The sequence below is a fragment of the Pelobates fuscus genome, chromosome 4 (assembly GCF_036172605.1).
Source record: "Pelobates fuscus isolate aPelFus1 chromosome 4, aPelFus1.pri, whole genome shotgun sequence".
Classification (NCBI taxonomy): Eukaryota; Metazoa; Chordata; class Amphibia; order Anura; family Pelobatidae; genus Pelobates; species Pelobates fuscus.
Window position 1 is genome coordinate 257706821 of NC_086320.1, and position 18177 is coordinate 257724997.

Sequence of the window (18177 nt, forward strand, 5' to 3'; positions counted from 1 at the left end):
GTTTCTGAAGTGTTCTTTGGTGGACGAATCAGAAATTTTGACTTCTTTTTATATGTTGAGATTTCCATTTAACAACATAAATTACAACATTTTCATCCCTTTCCTTTTCCTGGTACAACTTACTGCCAATAGTGACAAAAGAAGGCCATACAGACATGTTAAGTGGTCTTTGGTAGAAAGCTCTGTACTTTATTTTTCTTAACTAATAAAAAGTTTCTGGAATTTGGGCAAGATGTTTCTGATTTGCACCTAACGATATGAGCTGACATCCATGGTTTAAGGGGAACAGCTCTTTGAGTCCTTTAATATAAATGGAGAATCAAAGTGTAATGTGATACATTAAGCTCAGGTTTCCATCATTATTAATTTAAATGTAATTGTTGGTAATATTTATTCAACTTTCTTAACTTCTTATTCTAAGATCCCTTCTGAATGCATCTAGTTAACCACCTATGTTAGAGATTTGTTAAGATTGTTTTTCATGTTGTAGTTGTAGAATTGAAGGAGTATTTCTTACAAAGGTTTGTCTGCTTTGTTAGCAAAACACGACTCTGGTGGGACTCGAACCCACAACCTTTGAATGCCTTCAATACACTAGAAGTCCAATGCGCTATCCATTGCGCCACAGAGCCTCATCTGCTTGTATCTTGAAGGTCATCGAAAAAAAATAGCTAGAGCGATAAACAGTCAAAATGTAATATACTCTTTTACGCCACTGGCAATTAAAAAAAAAAAAAAAGATCTCTTTTTAAAAAAAATTCAAAGGTTATGCAGTGTTTTTGGATTGATCAGAAAATGGAAAATGTGTTAAATGTTTAAGTTGACAAAGATATTAAAACTGTCAAAAGTTTCTGAAGTGTTCTTTGGTGGACGAATCAGACATTTTGACTTCTTTTTATATGTTGAGATTTCCATTTAACAACATAAATTACAACATTTTCATCCCTTTCCTTTTCCTGGTACAACTTACTGCCAATAGTGACAAAAGAAGGCCATACAGACATGTTAAGTGGTCTTTGGTAGAAAGCTCTGTACTTTATTTTTCTTAACTAATAAAAAGTTTCTGGAATTTGGGCAAGATGTTTCTGATTTGCACCTAACGATATGAGCTGACATCCATGGTTTAAGGGGAACAGCTCTTTGAGTCCTTTAATATAAATGGAGAATCAAAGTGTAATGTGATACATTAAGCTCAGGTTTCCATCATTATTAATTTAAATGTAATTGTTGGTAATATTTATTCAACTTTCTTAACTTCTTATTCTAAGATCCCTTCTGAATGCATCTAGTTAACCACCTATGTTAGAGATTTGTTAAGATTGTTTTTCATGTTGTAGTTGTAGTATTGAAGGAGTATTTCTTACAAAGGTTTGTCTGCTTTGTTAGCAAAACACGACTCTGGTGGGACTCGAACCCATAAACCTTTGAATGCCTTCAATACACTAGAAGTCCAATGCGCTATCCATTGCGCCACAGAGCCTCATCTGATTGTATCTAGAAGGTCATCGAAAACAAATAGCTAGAGTGATACACAGTCAAAATTTAATATACTCCATTACGCCACTGGCAATTAAAAAAAAAAAAAAGATCTCTTTTTAAAAAAAATTCAAAGGTTATGCAGTGTTTTTGGATTGATCAGAAAATGGAAAATGTGTTAAATGTTTAAGTTGACAAAGATATTAAAACTGTCAAAAGTTTCTGAAGTGTTCTTTGGTGGACGAATCAGACATTTTGACTTCTTTTTATATGTTGAGATTTCCATTTAACAACATAAATTACAACATTTTCATCCCTTTCCTTTTCCTGGTACAACTTACTGCCAATAGTGACAAAAGAAGGCCATACAGACATGTTAAGTGGTCTTTGGTAGAAAGCTCTGTACTTTATTTTTCTTAACTAATAAAAAGTTTCTGGAATTTGGGCAAGATGTTTCTGATTTGCACCTAACGATATGAGCTGACATCCATGGTTTAAGGGGAACAGCTCTTTGAGTCCTTTAATATAAATGGAGAATCAAAGTGTACTGTGATACATTAAGCTCAGGTTTCCATCATTATTAATTTAAATGTAATTGTTGGTAATATATTTTCAACTTTCTTAACTTCTTATTCTAAGATCCCTTCTGAATGCATCTAGTTAACCACCTATGTTAGAGATTTGTTAAGATTGTTTTTCATGTTGTAGTTGTAGTATTGAAGGAGTATTTCTTACAAAGGTTTGTCTGCTTTGTTAGCAAAACACGACTCTGGTGGGACTCGAACCCATAAACCTTTGAATGCCTTCAATACACTAGAAGTCCAATGCGCTATCCATTGCGCCACAGAGCCTCATCTGCTTGTATATAGAAGGTCAACGAAAAAAAATAGCTAGAGCGATAAACAGTCAAAATGTAATATACTCTTTTACGCCACTGGCAATTAAAAAAAAAAAAAAAGATCTCTTTTTAAAAAAAATTCAAAGGTTATGCAGTGTTTTTGGATTGATCAGAAAATGGAAAATGTGTTAAATGTTTAAGCTGACAAAGATATTACAACTGTCAAAAGTTTCTGAAGTGTTCTTTGGTGGACGAATCAGACATTTTGACTTCTTTTTATATGTTGAGATTTCCATTTAACAACATAAATTACAACATTTTCATCCCTTTCCTTTTCCTGGTACAACTTACTGCCAATAGTGACAAAAGAAGGCCATACAGACATGTTAAGTGGTCTTTGGTAGAAAGCTCTGTACTTTTTTTTTCTTAACTAATAAAAAGTTTCTGGAATTTGGGCAAGATGTTTCTGATTTGCACCTAACGATATGAGCTGACATCCATGGTTTAAAGGGAACAGCTCTTTTAGTCCTTTAATATAAATGGAGAATCAAAGTGTAATGTGATACATTAAGCTCAGGTTTCCATCATTATTAATTTAAATGTAATTGTTGGTAATATTTATTCAACTTTCTTAACTTCTTATTCTAAGATCCCTTCTGAATGCATCTAGTTAACCACCTATGTTAGAGATTTGTTAAGATTGTTTTTCATGTTGTAGTTGTAGTATTGAAGGAGTATTACTTACAAAGGTTTGACTGCTTTGTTAGCAAAACACAACGACTCTGGTGGGACTCGAACCCACAACCTTTGAATGCCTTCAATACACTAGAAGTCCAATGCGCTATCCATTGCGCCACAGAGCCTCACCTGCTTGTATATAGAAGGTCAACGAAAACAAATAGCTCGAGTGATACACAGTCAAAATGTAATATACTCTTTTACGCCACTGGCAATTAAAAGAAAAAAAAAAGATCTCTTTTTAAAAAAAAATTAAAAGGTTATGCAGTGTTTTTGGATTGATCAGAAAATGGAAAATGTGTTAAATGTTTAACCCCTTAAGGACACATGACATGTCTGACATGTCATGATTCCCTTTTATTCCAGAAGCTTGGTCCTTAAGGGGTTAAGCTGACAAAGATATTAAAACTGTCAAAAGTTTCTGAAGTGTTCTTTGGTGGACGAATCAGAAATTTTGACTTCTTTTTATATGTTGAGATTTCCATTTAACAACATAAATTACAACATTTTCATCCCTTTCCTTTTCCTGGTACAACTTACTGCCAATAGTGACAAAAGAAGGCCATACAGACATGTTAAGTGGTCTTTGGTAGAAAGCTCTGTACTTTATTTTTCTTAACTAATAAAAAGTTTCTGGAATTTGGGCAAGATGTTTCTGATTTGCACCTAACGATATGAGCTGACATCCATGGTTTAACCCCTTAAGGACACATGACGTGTGTGACACGTCATGATTCCCTTTTATTCCAGAAGTTTGGTCCTTAAGGGGTTAAGGGGAACAGCTCTTTGAGTCCTTTAATATAAATGGAGAATCAAAGTGTAATGTGATACATTAAGCTCAGGTTTCCATCATTATTAATTTAAATGTAATTGTTGGTAATATTTATTCAACTTTCTTAACTTCTTATTCTAAGATCCCTTCTGAATGCATCTAGTTAACCACCTATGTTAGAGATTTGTTAAGATTGTTTTTCATGTTGTAGTTGTAGAATTGAAGGAGTATTTCTTACAAAGGTTTGTCTGCTTTGTTAGCAAAACACGACTCTGGTGGGACTCGAACCCACAACCTTTGAATGCCTTCAATACACTAGAAGTCCAATGCGCTATCCATTGCGCCACAGAGCCTCATCTGCTTGTATCTTGAAGGTCATCGAAAAAAAATAGCTAGAGCGATAAACAGTCAAAATGTAATATACTCTTTTACGCCACTGGCAATTAAAAAAAAAAAAAAAGATCTCTTTTTAAAAAAAATTCAAAGGTTATGCAGTGTTTTTGGATTGATCAGAAAATGGAAAATGTGTTAAATGTTTAAGTTGACAAAGATATTAAAACTGTCAAAAGTTTCTGAAGTGTTCTTTGGTGGACGAATCAGACATTTTGACTTCTTTTTATATGTTGAGATTTCCATTTAACAACATAAATTACAACATTTTCATCCCTTTCCTTTTCCTGGTACAACTTACTGCCAATAGTGACAAAAGAAGGCCATACAGACATGTTAAGTGGTCTTTGGTAGAAAGCTCTGTACTTTATTTTTCTTAACTAATAAAAAGTTTCTGGAATTTGGGCAAGATGTTTCTGATTTGCACCTAACGATATGAGCTGACATCCATGGTTTAAGGGGAACAGCTCTTTGAGTCCTTTAATATAAATGGAGAATCAAAGTGTAATGTGATACATTAAGCTCAGGTTTCCATCATTATTAATTTAAATGTAATTGTTGGTAATATTTATTCAACTTTCTTAACTTCTTATTCTAAGATCCCTTCTGAATGCATCTAGTTAACCACCTATGTTAGAGATTTGTTAAGATTGTTTTTCATGTTGTAGTTGTAGAATTGAAGGAGTATTTCTTACAAAGGTTTGTCTGCTTTGTTAGCAAAACACGACTCTGGTGGGACTCGAACCCACAACCTTTGAATGCCTTCAATACACTAGAAGTCCAATGCGCTATCCATTGCGCCACAGAGCCTCATCTGCTTGTATCTTGAAGGTCATCGAAAAAAAATAGCTAGAGCGATAAACAGTCAAAATGTAATATACTCTTTTACGCCACTGGCAATTAAAAAAAAAAAAAAAGATCTCTTTTTAAAAAAAATTCAAAGGTTATGCAGTGTTTTTGGATTGATCAGAAAATGGAAAATGTGTTAAATGTTTAAGTTGACAAAGATATTAAAACTGTCAAAAGTTTCTGAAGTGTTCTTTGGTGGACGAATCAGACATTTTGACTTCTTTTTATATGTTGAGATTTCCATTTAACAACATAAATTACAACATTTTCATCCCTTTCCTTTTCCTGGTACAACTTACTGCCAATAGTGACAAAAGAAGGCCATACAGACATGTTAAGTGGTCTTTGGTAGAAAGCTCTGTACTTTATTTTTCTTAACTAATAAAAAGTTTCTGGAATTTGGGCAAGATGTTTCTGATTTGCACCTAACGATATGAGCTGACATCCATGGTTTAAGGGGAACAGCTCTTTGAGTCCTTTAATATAAATGGAGAATCAAAGTGTAATGTGATACATTAAGCTCAGGTTTCCATCATTATTAATTTAAATGTAATTGTTGGTAATATTTATTCAACTTTCTTAACTTCTTATTCTAAGATCCCTTCTGAATGCATCTAGTTAACCACCTATGTTAGAGATTTGTTAAGATTGTTTTTCATGTTGTAGTTGTAGTATTGAAGGAGTATTTCTTACAAAGGTTTGTCTGCTTTGTTAGCAAAACACGACTCTGGTGGGACTCGAACCCATAAACCTTTGAATGCCTTCAATACACTAGAAGTCCAATGCGCTATCCATTGCGCCACAGAGCCTCATCTGATTGTATCTAGAAGGTCATCGAAAACAAATAGCTAGAGTGATACACAGTCAAAATTTAATATACTCCATTACGCCACTGGCAATTAAAAAAAAAAAAAAAGATCTCTTTTTAAAAAAAATTCAAAGGTTATGCAGTGTTTTTGGATTGATCAGAAAATGGAAAATGTGTTAAATGTTTAAGTTGACAAAGATATTAAAACTGTCAAAAGTTTCTGAAGTGTTCTTTGGTGGACGAATCAGACATTTTGACTTCTTTTTATATGTTGAGATTTCCATTTAACAACATAAATTACAACATTTTCATCCCTTTCCTTTTCCTGGTACAACTTACTGCCAATAGTGACAAAAGAAGGCCATACAGACATGTTAAGTGGTCTTTGGTAGAAAGCTCTGTACTTTATTTTTCTTAACTAATAAAAAGTTTCTGGAATTTGGGCAAGATGTTTCTGATTTGCACCTAACGATATGAGCTGACATCCATGGTTTAAGGGGAACAGCTCTTTGAGTCCTTTAATATAAATGGAGAATCAAAGTGTACTGTGATACATTAAGCTCAGGTTTCCATCATTATTAATTTAAATGTAATTGTTGGTAATATATTTTCAACTTTCTTAACTTCTTATTCTAAGATCCCTTCTGAATGCATCTAGTTAACCACCTATGTTAGAGATTTGTTAAGATTGTTTTTCATGTTGTAGTTGTAGTATTGAAGGAGTATTTCTTACAAAGGTTTGTCTGCTTTGTTAGCAAAACACGACTCTGGTGGGACTCGAACCCATAAACCTTTGAATGCCTTCAATACACTAGAAGTCCAATGCGCTATCCATTGCGCCACAGAGCCTCATCGGCTTGTATCTCGAAGGTCATCGAAAACAAATAGCTAGAGTGATACACAGTCAAAATGTAATATACTCTTTTACGCCACTGGCAATTAAAAGAAAAAAAAAAGATCTCTTTTTAAAAAAAAATTAAAAGGTTATGCAGTGTTTTTGGATTGATCAGAAAATGGAAAATGTGTTAAATGTTTAAGCTGACAAAGATATTAAAACTGTCAAAAGTTTCTGAAGTGTTCTTTGGTGGACGAATCAGAAATTTTGACTTCTTTTTATATGTTGAGATTTCCATTTAACAACATAAATTACAACATTTTCATCCCTTTCCTTTTCCTGGTACAACTTACTGCCAATAGTGACAAAAGAAGGCCATACAGACATGTTAAGTGGTCTTTGGTAGAAAGCTCTGTACTTTTTTTTTCTTAACTAATAAAAAGTTTCTGGAATTTGGGCAAGATGTTTCTGATTTGCACCTAACGATATGAGATGACATCCATGGTTTAAGGGGAACAGCTCTTTGAGTCCTTTAATATAAATAGAGAATCAAAGTGTAATGTGATACATTAAGCTCAGGTTTCCATCATTATTAATTTAAATGTAATTGTTGGTAATATTTATTCAACTTTCTTAACTTCTTATTCTAAGATCCATTCTGAATGCATCTAGTTAACCACCTATGTTAGAGATTTGTTAAGATAGTTTTTCATGTTGTAGTTGTAGTATTGAAGGAGTATTTCTTACAAAGGTTTGTCTGCTTTGTTAGCAAAACACAACGACTCTGGTGGGACTCGAACCCACAACCTTTGAATGCCTTCAATACACTAGAAGTCCAATGCGCTATTCATTGCGCCACAGAGCATCATCTGCGTGTATATGGAAGGTCATCGAAAAAAAATAGCTAGAGCGATAAACAGTCAAAATGTAATATACTCTTTTACGCCACTGGCAATTAAAAAAAAAAAAAGATCTCTTTTTAAAAAAATTCAAAGGTTATGCAGTGTTTTTGGATTGATCAGAAAATGGAAAATGTGTTAAATGTTTAAGCTGACAAAGATATTAAAACTGTCAAAAGTTTCTGAAGTGTTCTTTGGTGGACGAATCAGAAATTTTGACTTCTTTTTATATGTTGAGATTTCCATTTAACAACATAAATTACAACATTTTCATCCCTTTCCTTTTCCTGGTACAACTTACTGCCAATAGTGACAAAAGAAGGCCATACAGACATGTTAAGTGATCTTTGGTAGAAAGCTCTGTACTTTTTTTTTCTTAACTAATAAAAAGTTTCTGGAATTTGGGCAAGATTTTTCTGATTTGCACCTAACGATATGAGCTGACATCCATGGTTTAAGGGGAACAGCTCTTTGAGTCCTTTAATATAAATGGAGAATCAAAGTGTACTGTGATACATTAAGCTCAGGTTTCCATCATTATTAATTTAAATGTAATTGTTGGTAATATTTATTCAACTTTCTTAACTTTTTATTCTAAGATCCCTTCTGAATGCATCTAGTTAACCACCTATGTTAGAGATTTGTTAAGATTGTTTTTCATGTTGTAGTTGTAGTATTGAAGGAGTATTTCTTACAAAGGTTTGTCTGCTTTGTTAGCAAAACACGACGACTCTGGTGGGACTCGAACCCACAACCTTTGAATGCCTTCAATACACTAGAAGACCAATGTGCTATCCATTGCGCCACAGAGCCTCATCTGCTTGTATATGGAAGGTCATCGAAAAAAAATAGCTAGAGCGATAAACAGTCAAAATGTAATATACTCTTTTACGCCACTGGCAATTAAAAAAAAAAAAAGATCTCTTTTTAAAAAAATTCAAAGGTTATGCAGTGTTTTTGGATTGATCAGAAAATGGAAAATGTGTTAAATGTTTAAGCTGACAAAGATATTAAAACTGTCAAAAGTTTCTGAAGTGTTCTTTGGTGGACGAATCAGAAATTTTGACTTCTTTTTATATGTTGAGATTTCCATTTAACAACATAAATTACAACATTTTCATCCCTTTCCTTTTCCTGGTACAACTTACTGCCAATAGTGACAAAAGAAGGCCATACAGACATGTTAAGTGGTCTTTGGTAGAAAGCTCTGTACTTTTTTTTTCTTAACTAATAAAAAGTTTCTGGAATTTGGGCAAGATGTTTCTGATTTGCACCTAACGATATGAGCTGACATCCATGGTTTAAGGGGAACAGCTCTTTGAGTCCTTTAATATAAATGGAGAATCAAAGTGTACTGTGATACATTAAGCTCAGGTTTCCATCATTATTAATTTAAATGTAATTGTTGGTAATATTTATTCAACTTTCTTAACTTCTTATTCTAAGATCCCTTCAGAATGCATCTAGTTAACCACCTATGTTGGAGATTTGTTAAGATTGTTTTTCATGTCTTGAAGGAGTATTTCTTACAAAGGTTTGTCTGCTTTGTTAGCAAAACACAACGACTCTGGTGGGACTCGAACCCACAACCTTTGAATGCCTTCAATACACTAGAAGTCCAATGCGCTATCCATTGCGCTACAGAGCCTCACCTGCTTGTATATGGAAGGTCATCGAAAAAAAATAGCTAGAGCGATAAACAGTCAAAATGTAATATACTCTTTTACGCCACTGGCAATTAAAAAAAAAAAAGATCTCTTTTTAAAAAAATTCAAAGGTTATGCAGTGTTTTTGGATTGATCAGAAAATGGAAAATGTGTTAAATGTTTAAGCTGACAAAGATATTAAAACTGTCAAAAGTTTCTGAAGTGTTCTTTGGTGGACGAATCAGAAATTTTGACTTCTTTTTATATGTTGAGATTTCCATTTAACAACATAAATTACAACATTTTCATCCCTTTCCTTTTCCTGGTACAACTTACTGCCAATAGTGACAAAAGAAGGCCATACAGACATGTTAAGTGATCTTTGGTAGAAAGCTCTGTACTTTTTTTTCTTAACTAATAAAAAGTTTCTGGAATTTGGGCAAGATGTTTCTGATTTGCACCTAACGACATGAGCTGACATCCATGGTTTAAGGGGAACAGCTCTTTGAGTCCTTTAATATAAATGGAGAATCAAAGTGTACTGTGATACATTAAGCTCAGGTTTCCATCATTATTAATTTAAATGTAATTGTTGGTAATATTTATTCAACTTTCTTAACTTTTTATTCTAAGATCCCTTCTGAATGCATCTAGTTAACCACCTATGTTAGAGATTTGTTAATATTGTTTTTCATGTTGTAGTTGTAGTATTGAAGGATTTTTTCTTACAAAGGTTTGTCTGCTTTGTTAGCAAAACACGACGACTCTGGTGGGACTCGAACCCACAACCTTTGAATGCCTTCAATACACTAGAAGTCCAATGCGCTATCCATTGCGCCACAGAGCCTCATCTGCTTGTATATGGAAGGTCATCGAAAAAAAATAGCTAGAGCGATAAACAGTCAAAATGTAATATACTCTTTTACGCCACTGGCAATTAAAAAAAAATCTCTTTTTAAAAAAATTAAAAGGTTATGCAGTGTTTTTGGATTGATCAGAAAATGGAAAATGTGTTAAATGTTTAAGCTGACAAAGATATTAAAACTGTCAAAAGTTTCTGAAGTGTTCTTTGGTGGACGAATCAGAAATTTTGACTTCTTTTTATATGTTGAGATTTCCATTTAACAACATAAATTACAACATTTTCATCCCTTTCCTTTTCCTGGTACAACTTACTGCCAATAGTGACAAAATAAGGCCATACAGACATGTTAAGTGGTGTTTGGTAGAAAGCTCTGTACTTTTTTTTTCTTAACTAATAAAAAGTTTCTGGAATTTGGGCAAGATGTTTCTGATTTGCACCTAACGATATGAGCTGACATCCATGGTTTAAGGGGAACAGCTCTTTGAGTCCTTTAATATAAATGGAGAATCAAAGTGTACTGTGATACATTAAGCTCAGGTTTCCATCATTATTAATTTAAATGTAATTGTTGGTAATATTTATTCAACTTTCTTAACTTCTTATTCTAAGATACCTTCTGAATGCATCTAGTTAACCACCTATGTTAGAGATTTGTTAAGATTGTTTTTCATGTTGTAGTTGTAGTATTGAAGGAGTATTTCTTACAAAGGTTTGTCTGCTTTGTTAGCAAAACACGACGACTCTGGTGGGACTCGAACCCACAACCTTTGAATGCCTTCAATACACTAGAAGTCCAATGCGCTATCCGTTGCGCCACAGAGCCTCATCTGCTTGTATATGGAAGGTCATCGAAAAAAAATAGCTAGAGCGATAAACAGTCAAAATGTAATATACTCTTTTACGCCACTGGCAATTAAAAAAAAAAAGATCTCTTTTTAAAAAAATTCAAAGGTTATGCAGTGTTTTTGGATTGATCAGAAAATGGAAAATGTGTTAAATGTTTAAGCTGACAAAGATATTAAAACTGTCAAAAGTTTCTGAAGTGTTCTTTGGTGGACGAATCAGAAATTTTGACTTCTTTTTATATGTTTAGATTTCCATTTAACAACATAAATTACAACATTTTCATCCCTTTCCTTTTCTTGGTACAACTTACTGCCAATAGTGACAAAAGAAGGCCATACAGACATGTTAAGTGGTCTTTGGTAGAAAGCTCTGTACTTTTTTTTTCTTAACTAATAAAAAGTTTCTGGAATTTGGGCAAGATGTTTCTGATTTGCACCTAACGATATGAGCTGACATCCATGGTTTAAGTGGAACAGCTCATTGAGTCCTTTAATATAAATGGAGAATCAAAGTGTACTGTGATACATTAAGCTCAGGTTTCCATCATTATTAATTTAAATGTAATTGTTGGTAATATTTATTCAACTTTCTTAACTTCTTATTCTAAGATCCCTTCTGAATGCATCTAGTTAACCACCTATGTTAGAGATTTGTTAAGATTGTTTTTCATGTTGTAGTTGTAGTATTGAAGGAGTATTTCTTACAAAGGTTTGTCTGCTTTGTTAGCAAAACACGACGACTCTGGTGGGACTCGAACCCACAACCTTAGAATGCCTTCAATACACTAGAAGTCCAATGCGCTATCCATTGCGCCACAGAGCCTCATCTGCTTGTATATGGAAGGTCATCGAAAAAAAATAGCTAGAGCGATAAACAGTCAAAATGTAATATACTCTTTTACGCCACTGGCAATTAAAAAAAAAAAGATCTCTTTTTAAAAAAATTCAAAGGTTATGCAGTGTTTTTGGATTGATCAGAAAATGGAAAATGTGTTAAATGTTTAAGCTGACAAAGATATTAAAACTGTCAAAAGTTTCTGAAGTGTTCTTTGGTGGACGAATCAGAAATTTTGACTTCTTTTTATATGTTGAGATTTCCATTTAACAACATAAATTACAACATTTTCATCCCTTTCCTGGTACAACTTACTGCCAATAGTGACAAAAGAAGGCCATACAGACATGTTAAGTGATCTTTGGTAGAAAGCTCTGTACTTATTTTTCTTAACTAATAAAAAGTTTCTGGAATTTGGGCAAGATGTTTCTGATTTGCACCTAACGATATGAGCTGACATCCATGGTTTAAGGGGAACAGCTCTTTGAGTCCTTTAATATAAATGGAGAATCAAAGTGTACTGTGATACATTAAGCTCAGGTTTCCATAATTATTAATTTAAATGTAATTGTTGGTAATATTTATTCAACTTTCTTAACTTTTTATTCTAAGATCCCTTCTGAATGCATCTAGTTAACCACCTATGTTAGAGATTTGTTAATATTGTTTTTCATGTTGTAGTTGTAGTATTGAAGGAGTATTTCTTACAAAGGTTTGTCTGCTTTGTTAGCAAAACACGACGACTCTGGTGAGACTCGAACCCACAACCTTTGAATGCCTTCAATACACTAGAAGTCCAATGCGCTATCCATTGCGCCACAGAGCCTCATCTGCATGTATATGGAAGGTCATCGAAAAAAAATAGCTAGAGCGATAAACAGTCAAAATGTAATATACTCTTTTACGCCACTAGCAATTAAAAAAAAAAGATCTCTTTTTAAAAAAATTCAAAGGTTATGCAGTGTTTTTGGATTGATCAGAAAATAGAAAATGTGTTAAATGTTTAAGCTGACAAAGATATTAAAACTGTCAAAAGTTTCTGAAGTGTTCTTTGGTGGACGAATCAGAAATTTTGACTTCTTTTTATATGTTGAGATTTCCATATAACAACATAAATTACAACATTTTCATCCCTTTCCTTTTCCTGGTACAACTTACTGCCAATAGTGACAAAAGAAGGCCATACAGACATGTTAAGTGGTCTTTGGTAGAAAGCTCTGTACTTTATTTTTCTTAACTAATAAAAAGTTTCTGGAATTTGGGCAAGATGTTTCTGATTTGCACCTAACGATATGAGCTGACATCCATGGTTTAAGGGGAACAGCTCTTTGAGTCCTTTAATATAAATGGAGAATCAAAGTGTACTGTGATACATTAAGCTCAGGTTTCCATCATTATTAATTTAAATGTAATTGTTGGTAATATTTATTCAACTTTCTTAACTTTTTATTCTAAGATCCCTTCTGAATGCATCTAGTTAACCACCTATGTTAGAGATTTGTTAAGATTGTTTTTCATGTTGTAGTTGTAGTATTGAAGGAGTATTTCTTACAAAGGTTTGTCTGCTTTGTTAGCAAAACACAACGACTCTGGTGGGACTCGAACCCACAACCTTTGAATGCCTTCAATACACTAGATGTCCAATGCGCTATCCATTGCGCCACAGAGCCTCATCTGCTTGTATATGGAAGGTCATCGAAAAAAAATAGCTAGAGCGATAAACAGTCAAAATGTAATATACTCTTTTACGCCACTGGCAATTAAAAAAAAAAAGATCTCTTTTTAAAAAAATTCAAAGGTTATGCAGTGTTTTTGGATTGATCAGAAAATGGAAAATGTGTTAAATGTTTAAGCTGACAAAGATATTAAAACTGTCAAAAGTTTCTGAAGTGTTCTTTGGTGGACGAATCAGAAATTTTGACTTCTTTTTATATGTTGAGATTTCCATTTAACAACATAAATTACAACATTTTCATCCCTTTCCTTTTCCTGGTACAACTTACTGCCAATAGTGACAAAAGAAGGCCATACAGACATGTTAAGTGATCTTTGGTAGAAAGCTCTGTACTTTTTTTTTCTTAACTAATAAAAAGTTTCTGGAATTTGGGCAAGATGTTTCTGATTTGCACCTAACGATATGAGCTGACATCCATGGTTTAAGGGGAACAGCTCTTTGAGTCCTTTAATATAAATGGAGAATCAAAGTGTACTGTGATACATTAAGCTCAGGTTTCCATAATTATTAATTTAAATGTAATTGTTGGTAATATTTATTCAACTTTCTTAACTTTTTATTCTAAGATCCCTTTTGAATGCATCTAGTTAACCACCTATGTTAGAGATTTGTTAATATTGTTTTTCATGTTGTAGTTGTAGTATTGAAGGAGTATTTCTTACAAAGGTTTGTCTGCTTTGTTAGCAAAACACGACGACTCTGGTGGGACTCGAACCCACAACCTTTGAATGCCTTCAATACACTAGAAGTCCAATGCACTATCCATTGCGCCACAGAGCCTCATCTGCTTGTATATGGAAGGTCATCGAAAAAAAATAGCTAGAGCGATAAACAGTCAAAATGTAATATACTCTTTTACGCCACTGGCAATTAAAAAAAAAAAAGATCTCTTTTTAAAAAAATTCAAAGGTTATGCAGTGTTTTTGGATTGATCAGAAAATGGAAAATGTGTTAAATGTTTAAGCTGACAAAGATATTAAAACTGTCAAAAGTTTCTGAAGTGTTCTTTGGTGGACGAATCAGAAATTTTGACTTCTTTTTATATGTTGAGATTTCCATTTAACAACATAAATTACAACATTTTCATCCCTTTCCTTTTCCTGGTACAACTTACTGCCAATAGTGACAAAAGAAGGCCATACAGACATGTTAAGTGATCTTTGGTAGAAAGCTCTGTACTTTTTTTTTCTTAACTAATAAAAAGTTTCTGGAATTTGGGCAAGATGTTTCTGATTTGCACCTAACGATATGAGCTGACATCCATGGTTTAAGGGGAACAGCTCTTTGAGTCCTTTAATATAAATGGAGAATCAAAGTGTACTGTGATACATTAAGCTCAGGTTTCCATCATTATTAATTTAAATGTAATTGTTGGTAATATTTATTCAACTTTCTTAACTTTTTATTCTAAGATCCCTTCTGAATGCATCTAGTTTACCACCTATGTTAGAGATTTGTTAAGATTGTTTTTCATGTTGTAGTTGTAGTATTGAAGGAGTATTTCTTACAAAGGTTTGTCTGCTTTGTTAGCAAAACACAACGACTCTGGTGGGACTCGAACCCACAACCTTTGAATGCCTTCAATATAATATAATATTACATTTTGACTGTTTATCGCTCTAGCTATTTTTTTTCGATGACCTTCCATATACAAGCAGATGAGGCTCTGTGGCGCAATGGATAGCGCGTTGGACTTCTAGTGTATTGAAGGCATTCAAAGGTTGTGGGTTCGAGTCCCACCAGAGTCGTTGTGTTTTGCTAACAAAGCAGTCAAACCTTTGTAAGAAATACTCCTTCAATACTACAACTACGACATGAAAAACAATCTTAAAGGACCACTCTAGTGCCAGGAAAGCATACTCGTTTTCCTGGCACTAGAGTGCCCTGAGGGTGCCCCCACCCTCAGGGACCCCCTCCCGCCCGGCTCTGGAAAGGGGAAAAGGGTTAAAACTTACCTTTTTCCAGCGCTGGGCGGGGAGCTCTCCTCCTCCTCTCCGCCTCCGTTCCTCCCCGTCGGCTGAATGCGCACGCGCGGCAAGAGCTGCGCGCGCATTCAGCCGGTCACATAGGAAAGCATTCATAATGCTTTCCTATGGACGCTTGCGTGCTCTCACTGTGATTTTCACAGTGAGAATCACGCAAGCGCCTCTAGCGGCTGTCAGTGAGACAGCCACTAGAGGAAAAAGGGGGAAGGCTTAACTAATTGATAAACATAGCAGTTTCTCTGAAACTGCTATGTTTATAAAACAATTAGTTAACCCTAGCTGGACCTGGCACCCAGACCACTTCATTAAGCTGAAGTGGTCTGGGTGCCTAGAGTGGTCCTTTAACAAATCTCTAACATAGGTGGTTAACTAGATGCATTCAGAAGGGATCTTAGAATAAAAAGTTAAGAAAGTTGAATAAATATTACCAACAATTACATTTAAATTAATAATGATGGAAACCTGAGCTTAATGTATCACAGTACACTTTGATTCTCCATTTATATTAAAGGACTCAAAGAGCTGTTCCCCTTAAACCATGGATGTCAGCTCATATCGTTAGGTGCAAATCAGAAACATCTTGCCAATAGTGACAAAAGAAGGCCATACAGACATGTTAAGTGATCTTTGGTAGAAAGCTCTGTACTTTTTTTTTCTTAACTAGAAGTCCAATGCGCTATCCATTGCGCCACAGAGCCTCATCTGCTAGTATATGGAAGGTCATCGAAAAAAAATAGCTAGAGCGATAAACAGTCAAAATGTAATCTACTCTTTTACGCCACTGGCAATTAAAAAAAAAAAAAGATCTCTTTTTAAAAAAATTCAAAGGTTATGCAGTGTTTTTGGATTGATCAGAAAATGGAAAATGTGTTAAATGTTTAAGCTGACAAAGATATTAAAACTGTCAAAAGTTTCTGAAGTGTTCTTTGGTGGACGAATCAGAAATTTTGACTTCTTTTTATATGTTGAGATTTCCATTTAACAACATAAATTACAACATTTTCATCCCTTTCCTTTTCCTGGTACAACTTACTGCCAATAGTGACAAAAGAAGGCCATACAGACATGTTAAGTGATCTTTGGTAGAAAGCTCTGTACTTTTTTTTTCTTAACTAATAAAAAGTTTCTGGAATTTGGGCAAGATGTTTCTGATTTGCACCTAACGATATGAGCTGACATCCATGGTTTAAGGGGAACAGCTCTTTGAGTCCTTTAATATAAATGGATAATCAAAGTGTACTGTGATACATTAAGCTCAGGTTTCCATCATTATTAATTTAAATGTAATTGTTGGTAATATTTATTCAACTTTCTTAACTTTTTATTCTAAGATCCCTTCTGAATGCATCTAGTTAACCACCTATGTTAGAGATTTGTTAAGATTGTTTTTCATGTTGTAGTTGTAGTATTGAAGGAGTATTTCTTACAAAGGTTTGTCTGCTTTGTTAGCAAAACACGACGACTCTGGTGGGACTCGAACCCACAACCTTTGAATGCCTTCAATACACTAGAAGACCAATGCGCTATCCATTGCGCCACAGAGCCTCATCTGCTTGTATATGGTAGGTCATCGAAAAAAAATAGCTAGAGCGATAAACAGTCAAAATGTAATATACTCTTTTACGCCACTGGCAATTAAAAAAAAAAAAGATCTCTTTTTAAAAAAATTCAAAGGTTATGCAGTGTTTTTGGATTGATCAGAAAATGGAAAATGTGTTAAATGTTTAAGCTGACAAAGATATTAAAACTGTCAAAAGTTTCTGAAGTGTTCTTTGGTGGACGAATCAGAAATTTTGACTTCTTTTTATATGTTGAGATTTCCATTTAACAACATAAATTACAACATTTTCATCCCTTTCCTTTTCCTGGTACAACTTACTGCCAATAGTGACAAAAGAAGGCCATACAGACATGTTAAGTGATCTTTGGTAGATAGCTCTGTACTTTTTTTTCTTAACTAATAAAAAGTTTCTGGAATTTGGGCAAGATGTTTCTGATTTGCACCTAACGATATGAGCTGACATCCATGGTTTAAGGGGAACAGCTCTTTGAGTCCTTTAATATAAATGGAGAATCAAAGTGTACTGTGATACATTAAGCTCAGGTTTCCATAATTATTAATTTAAATGTAATTGTTGGTAATATTTATTCAACTTTCTTAACTTTTTATTCTAAGATCCCTTCTGAATGCATCTAGTTAACCACCTATGTTAGAGATTTGTTAATATTGTTTTTCATGTTGTAGTTGTAGTATTGAAGGAGTATTTCTTACAAAGGTTTGTCTGCTTTGTTAGCAAAACACGACGACTCTGGTGGGACTCGAACCCACAACCTTTGAATGCCTTCAATACACTAGAAGTCCAATGCGCTATCCATTGCGCCACAGAGCCTCATCTGCTTGTATATGGAAGGTCATCGAAAAAAAATAGCTAGAGCGATAAACAGTCAAAATGTAATATACTCTTTTACGCCACTGGCAATTAAAAAAAAAAAAGATCTCTTTTTAAAAAATTTCAAAGGTTATGCAGTGTTTTTGGATTGATCAGAAAATGGAAAATGTGTTAAATGTTTAAGCTGACAAAGATATTAAAACTGTCAAAAGTTTCTGAAGTGTTCTTTGGTGGACGAATCAGAAATTTTGACTTCTTTTTATATGTTGAG

The 18177-nt window shown here is 33.9% G+C and overlaps 11 non-coding genes across 11 annotated transcripts; 1 reads left to right on the forward strand and 10 right to left on the reverse strand.

The window, feature by feature from the left end:
• Positions 1 to 546: 546 nt before the first annotated feature.
• On the reverse strand, positions 547 to 632 carry TRNAR-UCU (transfer RNA arginine (anticodon UCU)). Its single transcript is given in 2 exon segments — positions 547 to 582; positions 596 to 632. It is a non-coding gene; the product is annotated as a tRNA-Arg (tRNA).
• Positions 633 to 3091: 2459 nt separating this feature from the next.
• On the reverse strand, positions 3092 to 3177 carry TRNAR-UCU (transfer RNA arginine (anticodon UCU)). Its single transcript is given in 2 exon segments — positions 3092 to 3127; positions 3141 to 3177. It is a non-coding gene; the product is annotated as a tRNA-Arg (tRNA).
• A 914-nt stretch (positions 3178 to 4091) lies between these two features.
• TRNAR-UCU (transfer RNA arginine (anticodon UCU)) lies at positions 4092 to 4177 on the reverse strand. The gene is given in 2 exon segments: positions 4092 to 4127; positions 4141 to 4177. It is a non-coding gene; the product is annotated as a tRNA-Arg (tRNA).
• A 761-nt stretch (positions 4178 to 4938) lies between these two features.
• On the reverse strand, positions 4939 to 5024 carry TRNAR-UCU (transfer RNA arginine (anticodon UCU)). The gene is given in 2 exon segments: positions 4939 to 4974; positions 4988 to 5024. It is a non-coding gene; the product is annotated as a tRNA-Arg (tRNA).
• Positions 5025 to 9167: 4143 nt separating this feature from the next.
• On the reverse strand, positions 9168 to 9253 carry TRNAR-UCU (transfer RNA arginine (anticodon UCU)). The gene is given in 2 exon segments: positions 9168 to 9203; positions 9217 to 9253. It is a non-coding gene; the product is annotated as a tRNA-Arg (tRNA).
• A 759-nt stretch (positions 9254 to 10012) lies between these two features.
• TRNAR-UCU (transfer RNA arginine (anticodon UCU)) lies at positions 10013 to 10098 on the reverse strand. The gene is given in 2 exon segments: positions 10013 to 10048; positions 10062 to 10098. It is a non-coding gene; the product is annotated as a tRNA-Arg (tRNA).
• A 755-nt stretch (positions 10099 to 10853) lies between these two features.
• On the reverse strand, positions 10854 to 10939 carry TRNAR-UCU (transfer RNA arginine (anticodon UCU)). The gene is given in 2 exon segments: positions 10854 to 10889; positions 10903 to 10939. It is a non-coding gene; the product is annotated as a tRNA-Arg (tRNA).
• Positions 10940 to 14225: 3286 nt separating this feature from the next.
• TRNAR-UCU (transfer RNA arginine (anticodon UCU)) lies at positions 14226 to 14311 on the reverse strand. The gene is given in 2 exon segments: positions 14226 to 14261; positions 14275 to 14311. It is a non-coding gene; the product is annotated as a tRNA-Arg (tRNA).
• Positions 14312 to 15193: 882 nt separating this feature from the next.
• TRNAR-UCU (transfer RNA arginine (anticodon UCU)) lies at positions 15194 to 15279 on the forward strand. The gene is given in 2 exon segments: positions 15194 to 15230; positions 15244 to 15279. It is a non-coding gene; the product is annotated as a tRNA-Arg (tRNA).
• Positions 15280 to 16975: 1696 nt separating this feature from the next.
• On the reverse strand, positions 16976 to 17061 carry TRNAR-UCU (transfer RNA arginine (anticodon UCU)). Its single transcript is given in 2 exon segments — positions 16976 to 17011; positions 17025 to 17061. It is a non-coding gene; the product is annotated as a tRNA-Arg (tRNA).
• Positions 17062 to 17820: 759 nt separating this feature from the next.
• TRNAR-UCU (transfer RNA arginine (anticodon UCU)) lies at positions 17821 to 17906 on the reverse strand. Its single transcript is given in 2 exon segments — positions 17821 to 17856; positions 17870 to 17906. It is a non-coding gene; the product is annotated as a tRNA-Arg (tRNA).
• Between the last annotated feature and the right edge of the window lie 271 nt (positions 17907 to 18177).